We start from the raw sequence: 11,359 nt of genomic DNA, 5'->3' as shown, positions 1-11,359 counted from the left end.
AAATTCCAACATATAATTTCTAGCATTTTTAGATTTTTAGTTTCTTGAATTCTAATTTTAAACTCATTTTCTTTTGTGGGCTAAATACTATTTAGTACCCTGTGGTATGGGTTCAACATCAATTCAGTCCCTCGACTTTCAATTTCATCAAAAACACCCATACAATATCATTTTCTCATCCAATAGGTCATTCCGTCGGGATTCCGTCAATTTCAGATGTTAACTGCTGACGTGGCATTCCAACTTAGCAAAGTGGGGCCCACATGGAAGTCAAATTCCTAAAATGACCCGCCCAGAATCACCAAGCCACGTCGCCTCCACGATCCGACCCGACCCTCCATAGCCACGCCGCCATAGCAATCCTCCCAAATCCCTAACGCCACGCCTCCACAAACTGATCAGACCAGAAGCCGCCACAGCCACCGCCGCCACTAATCCTGGAAATCTTGTGATGAAGACGCCGCCGCAGGCCCTTGACGAAAGCCTCCATCCCTGTACAGTCCGACCCCGAGTCAGAATTGCCGCCCGGACTCCACATTCACCCGATCCGACTAAAACCCCGAGCCAAACCCTGTACTCATGGAACCACCAAGGCAATAGTATTCAAGGCAGCAGCCCAAATCGGCATGGCAGCGCCGATGAGCGCCACCGGACGAGAGGAGAATCTTAGTAACCAAGACGCAGTCCGGGTGATTCGGAGAAAACCCTAAACCCTAATCTCAAACAGTTGATAAATATAACATCGATATTATTCAGCCTTTTACCTTATTTAATTAGATTAACATATATTTAATATAATATTCATAAACATGTAAGAATGACTAGCTAAAATGAGGATAGCACCCCTAAATTATATTTCATGGTTGGAGTTGCCATTATGCTTCTCATAAATGATAAACGGGCTTTAGTGATTCGTAATCTGGAGGAAAGTGTTGAAGTTGTGGCAATTGCAGTACTAGTAGAGGATGTGTAATTACGTAAGCATGACAGAGTCACCACGCCTACAGTGTCACAAAAAAAAAAAAAAAACTGATGGTCTATTGTTTGTTGATACATAGAAATGATTAATATTGTGATCCAAGAAGCTCAAGTCCCTAAATTTAGCTCTAAATTTTCTGCATAGTTTTTGGGACTATAGGGTGTTATGGTGTCGTATATTGCTATGGATGAGGATTCTATTACTAATTTGGTAGAACGTGTTGAAGCTGCAGCAATAGTAGTACCAATAGAGGATGTGCAATTGTGTAAGCGTGATAGAGTTACCACCCCTACAGTATCAAAAAAACAAAATAATAAATAAATAAATAAACTGTTGGTCTATTATTCGTTGATACATAGAAAGGATTATGCTGCAATTAGCTCTAAATTTTGTGCATAGTCTTTCGGACTTGTTGAAACACCTTAGGGTGTTATGGTGTCCTATACTGCTATGGATGAAGTTTCCGTTACTAAAAACAAAATAGGTCGACCATTGGGTGCTAAGAATATAAACCCTCATAAGGAAAAGAAGAATAAATGAGTGGTTGGCCCTTTGTGCCTAACCTACCCAACTAAGGCCCCGTTAGGGATTGCTTCGCTTTTAAAAAAATCAGCTTTTGTTCAAAATTTTAGATTTTATTATGTTTGGTAAATAAATAAAAAGCAGTTTTAATTTAAAGTTATAGGTCACTGGCAGCAGATTTTAAAAGCAGCCTAGATGTTGCTTTTGGAAGCTGCTGTGGATCAAAACACACTTTGCAGTTGTTTTATGTACTGACAGCACTTTTAAAAATATTATTTACCAAACACGAAACTATTTTAATTCACAATTGATTATTCTCACAACACAGCAGCAGCAGTGTTTTTTAGGGTCCTTGCCCAAAAGCACCAAAATGAGCCAAAATTTTCCCACTAACCCAATTTTAAGAAAAATGACTATTTTGCCCATAACTTAATTAAAGAATTACAAGCCTCTGCCACTCTTTCATCTCTCTCTCTCTCTCCCCTGGATCTCCACCTCCGCTCTCTCTCTCTCTCTTTCTCTCTCCCTACCTCTCCCTCCGGTATCCACCTCGGGCACAACGTTGATCGCAGACGACATGACGAACTCTGGCAATTCGCGACGAAGAGCAGACTACTCTTCACACCCAAGCAATTGCTCAGGACACCCAAGCTCTATCTTCTCGCTGAATCTGTCGAACACCGTGTTGCAAATCGAACACCTCGCCCTCGCGGTCAAGATCGAGCTTCTGCACTGGCCAATTCTCATTCGGCCTGGATCTCATCTTTGCCTTCCGTTGTTGCAACCATATTCGCTGCACGAGCTTTTCCGGCCCAGCTCCAATTCACTCACCTTCGCCGGAGTCGATCTGAGATCGAGATGCAGACCTCCGATTCGCTGCGTTTTGATTTCACGATTTGCGTGGTCGACTTGGCTGTGTGAGCCAGTGGCTCACCGGAGCTGTGTGGATTGACATGTGTGTATAACACTGAGTGAAGCAGTGATTGGGATTGTTGCTTCGGAAAGAAGAAGAAGAAGAGTGGTGGAGTTGGATTTTGGAGTTTGCGACTGGGATTGTTGCTCCGGCCACTGGTTTCGGGGTTGTTTTCTTTTTCTCCTCTCTTCTTCCCCAAACTGCTTATTTACTTTTGCTTTTCAAAAAAGCACTTTCTCGCTTTTGTAAACTGTGGGAAGAAATCCGAGAAGGAAAGGGGCAAAAAAAAGAAAAAAAAGTTGTATTGGGGGCAAATCAAAATGGTGCTACTTCTGTTTTGCAACAGAAGGCCCGAAAAGGAAAGAAAACAGGAAAAATAATATTCTATTGCTCCCCAATAGACGTCTATTGGGGGGCAATATACATCTATTGGGGAGCAATAGACATTTGAATTGATGTAATCTACTGGTTTTTTTGCTTAATCAAAGTTTTATTTATCTAATTTTAGGAAGATTAGTTCCCATTATGACTATCGAAAGTTCTATTGGGGGGCAATAGACGGCTATTGGGGGGCAATAATTGATGTAATCTCCTTGTTTTTTTTCTGTAATCAAAATTTTATTTGTCTAAATTTATGGAAATTAGTTCCCATTCTGGCAACTGAAAGTCCTATTGGGGGGCAATACATGGCTGATAGTCATCTATTAGGGGGCAATAGACGTCTATTGCCCCTCTATTAGGGGGCAATAGATGCCTATTGGGGACAAAAAAACTTTCCGGTGAGATTTTCAGCAAATTCCGGTGGGCGGCAGTCGGTGACCGGAATCCGGCGAAAGTTGGCTGGATTCCGGCGAAAGTTGGCCGGATTCCGGCGAAAGTTGACCGGATTCCGGCGACCGGTGACCGGATTCCGGCGGCCGGTGACGGGCTCCGGCGAAGTCTCCTATGGTTTCTCTCTCTTCCATTTTCTCTATTTCTCTCTCTAAGTAATAAAGGGGTGAGGGGTAAAATGGTATTAAAAAAAAATTAAAAACAAAAAAAAAATCTTAATGGGGTATTAGGGAAGACTCCCTTAGAGTGTATTGGGTAAGAGAGAATTAAAAAAACTTAATGGGGTAAGTGGGAAAAAAATCCCTAGAAATGGGGTAAATGGACAAAACCCCTTTTTTTTAAAAGTCACAGCAATCCCAAACTAGCCCTAAGCCTCTTCGCTTGAACATGGGCAAGGAGAAGTTATATTGTTAGTTTTGCTTTCACTTTAAGCTTACTTACTATGAGGTTTTTTTAAACCTGATTCAAGAGTCTCTTAAAGCACCACAATTGCGTGCATTGGCGAAAAGAGATTCATTTTATTTTAGTTTTGTGTAGGAAGTTTTTCATAGTCTAGTAAGGTTTTTGAATAAGTGAGCTTTATTGTTTTGAATGGATAGCACTGGTCTGTCCTAAATTACTTAACCACTAATCTTGAGTACAAGTATAGGGATTTTATTATAGGGTCCTTGACCAAAAGCACCAAAATTGGCCAAAATTATCCCACTTACCCCAGCAACAAATTTTTATTCTCACTTACCCTGTTTAAAATAAAATGACAGTTATGCCTTTCACTTAATTAATTAATTACATCTGCCTCTATGTCTCTCTCATCTCTCCACGATCTGAACTCTCTCTCTCTCTCATCCCTCTCCGATCTGAACTCTCTCTCTCTCTCTCTCATCCCTCTCCGATCTGCTCAGTGCGTCTCCTCTTCGAGCGACGGCGACGAGGACAACGCCGACGAGGTCCGAACCCTAACGTCGACGACCTTGACCTCTTCGTCTTAATCCTCCGATCTCCGCCCCGCATTCAACGTCTAAGATGCTGACCTCCGCGCCTTCTACTCTGGATTTCTCTAGCTCCGGCGCCGACTTTAAGCTCCAGCGAGTCCGGTAACAATGACATTGATGCGTCGGTAGGTTCCTTGGTTTGGGTCTGCCACTGAAACGGGTAGCCTGATCTAGTTTGCTACTTTTCTTAGGTGAAATCCACTTTATGATTGTATTTTCTGGTGATCTGTTATTGTTAACTGTTCCTTGCTTGTTAGATTTGAGCAATTTGAGTCGAATTGCATGCAGCGGTGCTCTGTTATAAGGGTTCATGTGAATCATATTTCTGCGTATTAAAGTTTGGTTTTGCTTAGTTGTTATGATGCAGACAAATTCAGATGGGTGTCCAGATGCAAGCAATTCCGGCAGCTTTAGGTGGCAATTCCATTAATGCGTAGGTCCACCAGATAGATGGGGCATCTAAATTGGGAGAGGAGGTTAATTGTGTTCGTATGTCAGGAGAATAAGAACTTGTTTCCAAAGTTTGTTGAAATTTTAATATTTTCTGGTGCAGCTATACCTAGGTAGCTTGTTAGATCATGGTATACAACATGCCCATACTCCATTGGCCGATGCAAGAAGAAAAGAAAGCATGATTGAAATGAGTAGTGAACTAATGATTTGTTCTGTAGCTCAATGTTTATGCTTTAGTCTCTTTACATATATTTTTTCTCATATTTTTCTCTTCCATCGGTGCCTAGAGGTTTATTGCCTCTCTATTGGGGCAATAGACGTCTATTTGAGGAAAATAAACGTTTTTAATTGATGTGTTCTCCTCTCTTTTTTTTCTTTAATCAAAGATTTATATTTCTAAATTTAGAAAAATTGGTTTCCATTCCAGCAACTGAAAGTTCTATTGGGGGGCCAATAGACATCTATTGGGGGGCAATAGACGTTTTGAATTGATGTAATGTTCTCATTTTTTTCTTTAATCAAAGTTTTATTTGTCTAAATCTAGAAAGATTAGTTCATATTCTGGCGACTGAAAGTCCTATTGGGGGGCAATAGACGTCTATTGGGGGGCAATACATGGTTGATAGTCGTCTATTGGGGGGCAATACATGGCTGATAGTCGTCTATTGGGGGTCAATAGACGTCTATTGGGGGGCAATAGACCAAAAGTTCTATTGGGAGGCAATAGACGTCTATTGGGAGGCAATACATGGCTGATAGACGTCTATTGGGAGGCGATAGACCTTTATTGATGGGCAATAGATGTCTATTGGGGTAATAAACATTTCCGGCGAGGTTTTCTGAAAGGTCCGATGGGCGGCCGCCGGTGACCGGAATCCGGCGAAAGTTGGCCGGAATCCGGCGACCGGTGACCGGATTCCGGCGGACGGTGACGGGCTCCGGTGAAGTCTCTTATGGTTTCTCTCTCTCTCTCTCTCTAAGTAAATAAGGGGTGAGGGGTAAAATGGTATTAAAAAAAAATTAAAAACAAAAAAAAAATCTTAATGGGGTATTAGGGAAGACTCCCTTAGAGTGTATTGGGTAAGAGGGAATTAAAAAAACACAATGGGGTTAGTGGGAAAAAAATCCCTAGAAATGGGGTAAATAGACAAAAACCCTTTATTATATGTGTGGTTCTGACTTCAGGATTAATGCAATCTCTCTTCTACCTCAGAGAAAGAAAAAAAAACTCTATATTGTGGAAATTGGGAACTTGAAAATGTTATAAAATTCTATAGAAAGAGAAAACAACGTCACACCAAATAAATTGGGATGACAATACATTATAAAAAAAAATTAAAAATTTTTAAGAAAAAGTAACAATATGTCAATTCTCAAAAATTTGCAAATTTTACCAATTTTGAAACCATTTAAAACATAGTCTTTGAATTATACATGCAATTTTGGATGCACTAGATCTTCAACTATAAAAAGTTCAACTCGAATTGATTTATCAATATTAACATGTTGGAGCAAATTTTGTTAAATAGCCTGATTCCACCAACAACGAAAATCGAAGCTTTCACCTAGAACCCTATATTGGCATGAGTTTCTCTTCTATCGATATTGATTTTGGTTTTAAAGGAGATTTTGTGGATAAGTAGATAGTAATTAGAAGATTAATTATCATACCCAAAGTTTAATTTAATTCGAAATAATTAGCAATGACCCAGCTTTTTCTAGACACTACGTACTATTTTAGGTTTGCATTTATACGTAGGACTCCCTTAATAGCCATGACCCATTCTTAACTCTCACCTAAACTAAATACTATCACCCTTTCTAAAAAAAAAAAAAAAAAACTAAATACTATCACGTATTTAAGGCAGATGTGTAACCTAGCTATATATAGGAAAAAACTTCGCTAACCAGCCCTGGTCGGGCAGCCCTAATAACCAATCAAGACTTTACACATAGGGCACCCTTTTGTCTCTTCCTTTACCAAAATTCTTACGATCTACTTCAGCTCTACTATTACTTACAATTATTAAAGAAGCGTAGTGGGCCCATATTTTAGAGTTTGTTTATTTTAACATGTTTCAATTATAAATCTATCCTCTATGCTCAAAGGTAAACTGTTATTTTCACTATTCATAATTTCGATCATCGACAGATTAGAATTGATTGCTATCTGCAAAAATACAAGTAAAGAGTTAGCTGAAGAAAAAGAAAAGATGAGAAAGCTAAAAGATTACAGGTCAAGGCTTAAAAGAGAAACTCCTGAATATTGGGATATTATCTTCATAGTCCAGAAAATAATTTACAAAGTAGAAAAATCAATTGGAGATCTTGAATATATTCTCCGAGAGGAACAAAAACCTCTTGATTATTTGAGCATCGGTTAGATCCGCACATCACTGGTATCAGAGCTTGTAAAATAGCTCAAAAGGGGAATCCCCAATGGGGACAATGTCTGAATTAATATTAGAGAAGTTGAATTCTCTACTAAAATCTTCTTATGAGAAACATCAGAACCTGATACAAGAAGTATCTAGATATCAAGATCATCTAGATAAAGTACCAGATATAATCGCCCAATTAGAAAAATTGGAGCACAAAATAGATTATATCAAAAAACTTCCTAAAAGGGAAGAAGAACGGCTAACAAGTGTTGGCAGAAAAATCAATGAATAGCAAGAAATGCTGGATTCTATGAAAAATATACTGAAGGATAAGAAAAAGCCTCCAGTAAAATCAAAGAAAGTTAATGGATTCAAACCATTAGAAAAACCTGAGAAGAATCCTACTCCAAGCATGATTTTTCCAGAACCTTCTACTAGTCTAACTAGTATCAGGTATGAAAAACCAAAACACTTGGTAGCAAGAGATGTCAAGATGATCAGCATCTTTGGAAAAAAGAAATGAGTACAGCTCCTAAATGCTGAAGAATTCGAATACAATGAAAATGAACAGGAGGTAAAAAACTCTACAATTCCCAAGTTAGATTTTAAACAAATCTACAAAAGGGGAAAGTTTAAATTGATGGATAGCCATCATTTCAAATTACTGGAATTTACAACCCCCTCTACAACAGGAGAAACAGATCTCTTGATGATCACTCCTCAAGAAGTTCCCAGAGCAAAAGGCAAAAAATTATCAATTTATGCACATTGGAGCAGTCCAAGTAGGCATAAAACTTCTTGCCAGAGAAGGCATAAACTGTTCAGTTATATGTGTCTTACAAGACAATAGACTAACAGATTTTCAAGCTAGTCTGTTGGGAACACTTGAAGCATCTCTATGCAATCAAGTGGCATATTTCAATTGTTTCCCAAACTTCTCAACCAGCTTGAAAGATGCAGCCCACTGTCTACGACTATGAGTCAAGACAGATGGTATATCAATGAAAGAAAATATGCAAGAACTTGCAATAGTATATAGAATATACTATAAACTGATGAGCACCACAGTAGAACCTAAGACAAGGATATCTAATATCACAGGTCTTACTACTGGATTCCTCACCAGTCAGAAGAACCATTCACAACAGATTCACAAGGTTACTTAGAACGAAGTAACTTTTCCTATTGAATGGAAATCATCTGGTCCAAAAAGACCACCAGAAAATGCCGAAGCGGCAATCTATGAAAGCAGAAAGACTGGAGATATCAGTCTAAAATTTGACGATCACAGAAAAAGTGACGTATGTCCTGAAAATGTCAGGATAAACAAAAATCTTCTCAGAAGAAGCTACAGCACTAGAGAAGCTAGTGTTAGTGGTACCAAATTCACTGTTGAAGAACCAACAGATTCTATTACTGAAGAAGAATTAGAAGCTGATCTAACTAGACCAGTAAATATGCTTAGAGCAAAAAGGCTCTATGAACTATATGATGAAGCAGAATCTTGTGAAAATACTGAGCGATTAGAACAACTAATCGAAGAAATGAAAAAATTCAACACAGGAAAGGTAAGAACAATCCTTCCCTATCAAGATATAGAAATGGAAGACTGAGAAAACTCTAATTCCAAAACTTTCATCATCAGAGAAAAGGGAAAACTTAAACTCCCTGTGCAGAAAGCTCCTACAGGCAGAAAAGAAGAAAGAAATTCTCAAAGATTTGTCCCAGAAGACAATATGTCTATGGTACCAATCACAAATTATGGTATATGGCTAAATCTAGATAAAGCTCTAGATAAAAGAAAAGCTATTGACCAATGGGTAGATAGCCTCATGATGGTTTCTGATCTTACCCTTGGAAAGTTCGAAGCACCAGATCTTCAGGTGTAATATGAAACTACTCTCACTGGAGTAGCCAAAAAGTACTATTTATCTTTCAAGGAGACTGCCAGAGGAAGAGACTGGCTAGAGGAAATAAAAAATTCAAACTCTCCGTATGATTTTGCAGTACCCCTGTACGATCAATTCTGTGGAGATCTCTCAAATCTAAGTGAAAAGCTAAAGAAACGGCCAAATCAAATATATATGCTCTCAAAATCTGTGACATGAGATATTTTGAAGAATACTTGAATGAATTTCAAGAATACTACTGTACAATAGGTGAACTAGAAAATACAGATCTAGTAAACTTATTACATAGAAAACTCCCTGAACCATGGAGAACAGCTGTGAGAGAAACCATAGCTGAAAAACCAATTGAAAGATTTTCAATTGGAGGAATTGCCGACAGAATTAGACAATTATTAAAAGAACAATGCAAATCAAATCTTAGAGCCAAAATGGCCAAGAAACAGCTCAAAGGGGTAGAAAACTTCTGTTATGGAATATTGGACATGCCAACTAATTGGAGATGTCATGAATCCAAGTTCCACATAAAAAGAAAAGAAAAATATTACTCAAAGAAGTTCAGAAAGAGTAATAAGAAAAGAGATTGGAACTTTAAAAAAGGTTTCAACTTTAAGAAGCAACATGATGAAGATCAAAAAAAGAAATTCTTCAAGAAAAATAAGAATCATCAAATCAACCATCAGAATAAACAACCAGCCAAGAAAGCTTGTAGATGCTGGTTATGTAAAGCTGAAGGGCACTATGCTAATGAATGCCCAGAAAAGGGTAAAAGATCTACGAAAGCTCTATTTGAAAAATACGAGCCTGTAGTAGAAACAGCAAATATGAAAGGCTACGAAATAGCCTATTTTGATGAAGAAGACGACAGGTCAGTTTACTCTGCCTGGTCTGAAGAAGAAGGAGAATCATCTGACTCAGAAACATATTCTAAAGTAGAATACTTAGAATCCAAACAGTTGAATGTTCTAAAAGTCAAAAATTGGGAAGAAAGTAAGACAGAAGCAGTAATGTCTTCTTATCAGGTGAACCCTGGTACATTCTTTTGTGACTACTGCCTATGTCATGAAAAGAATGGAATTCCTATATTTTGTGAAGAGTCAAAAAAGACTTATCACAAAGAATGCTTCATAGCTGAAGCAAGAAGAAAAACCAAGAATGGCCTTATCAACCAATTGGTAGAGCAAGAATATGAAGAATATTTCTCTGAACAAAAGGAGAAAAAAAAAAGAAACTTTGTTACAAGAAATTGTTGAACCTTCCTCAGAAATAAAGGAAGAAAAGATCGATGAAAGTATAGAACTGGTTGAACCACCAGAAAATATTCCAGAAGAATGTAAACCATTCATACCACAGGAACAAGCTCAAGAAGAGCTACAACAATCGAAGATCGTCTCTACTAGTAGATACAACAACTACATAGAGATTGGATTAAAATTCTCTGATCATAAAAAATATCATCTACATGCATTTGTAGATAATGGATAGGGATTTACAGTTGCAAAAAGATTTGCAATTCCAGAAGAACTCTGGAAAGAAGATAAGAAAAGAATAGCTACTAGCGTCCAGTTTGATGGAAGCCATTTAACCATGAATAAGGTATCTAGAAATGTTCACATCACCATTGGTGGAGGAACATTTGTCATCAACACCCTTTGGCAATCAGAAGGCCAAAGATCAGATTTCTTGTTGGGAAATGATTTCATTCTCCAACAAAGATTTATTCAAGATGAAGAAGCTATAGGCTTCAGAAAAGGAGATAGGGTGTTCTGGGCAGACAGACTTACTCAAGCGAAAAGTGTAGTAGGTCCAAACTTTACTACTCAATATCAAACATCGTAACGAAATAGTGGTGATCCTAAGCCCTACAAGCCCAAATTTGAACCTGTGCTACAAATAAAACAACAAGAAGAATTACTTGTTGAAGAATCTTCTGAAGAAGAAGAAGAAGAAACTAGTGAAGATGAAGAAGCTACTTTCATCCATGAGCATAACCTCAAGCACTTTCAGAATAAGCTTCGAGTCTAAGAAAATTCCTACTCTTGATAAAATCAAGATGCTCGAACAGAATATAGATGTTGACCCTCTGAAATTTTGGGAAAAAGACCCAGTGGTATGTGAATTAAGATTACATGATATGAATGCTATCTGTCATGTCAAAGTCATTCCTCAGTACAAAGAGGAAGATAAAAAAGAATTCAGAAAAGACATTGAAGATCTCCTGAACAATAGATTAATTCAACCATCTACTAGCCCTCATCACGCTCCAGCATTCTACGTGAGAAATCATGCAGAAAATATTAGAGGAAAAGCTAGAATGGTAATTGACTACAGAGATGTCAACAAGAAAACCGTTAAAGGCGGTTATCAAATTGCTCAAGTAC

At 38.1% G+C, this 11,359-nt stretch overlaps 1 long non-coding RNA gene across 1 annotated transcript; it reads left to right on the top strand.

The window, feature by feature from the left end:
• Positions 1-4,116: 4,116 nt before the first annotated feature.
• Positions 4,117-4,907, top strand: LOC133734956 (uncharacterized). Its single transcript, XR_009858705.1, has 2 exons — positions 4,117-4,362; positions 4,591-4,907. It is a non-coding gene; the product is annotated as an uncharacterized LOC133734956 (long non-coding RNA).
• The last annotated feature ends 6,452 nt before the right edge of the window (positions 4,908-11,359 follow it).

Source organism: Rosa rugosa, chromosome 1 (assembly GCF_958449725.1).
Source record: "Rosa rugosa chromosome 1, drRosRugo1.1, whole genome shotgun sequence".
NCBI classification, from domain to species: domain Eukaryota; kingdom Viridiplantae; phylum Streptophyta; class Magnoliopsida; order Rosales; family Rosaceae; genus Rosa; species Rosa rugosa.
Note: the sequence above shows the minus strand (reverse complement) of the source record. Positions and strands in the feature narration are given on the sequence as shown.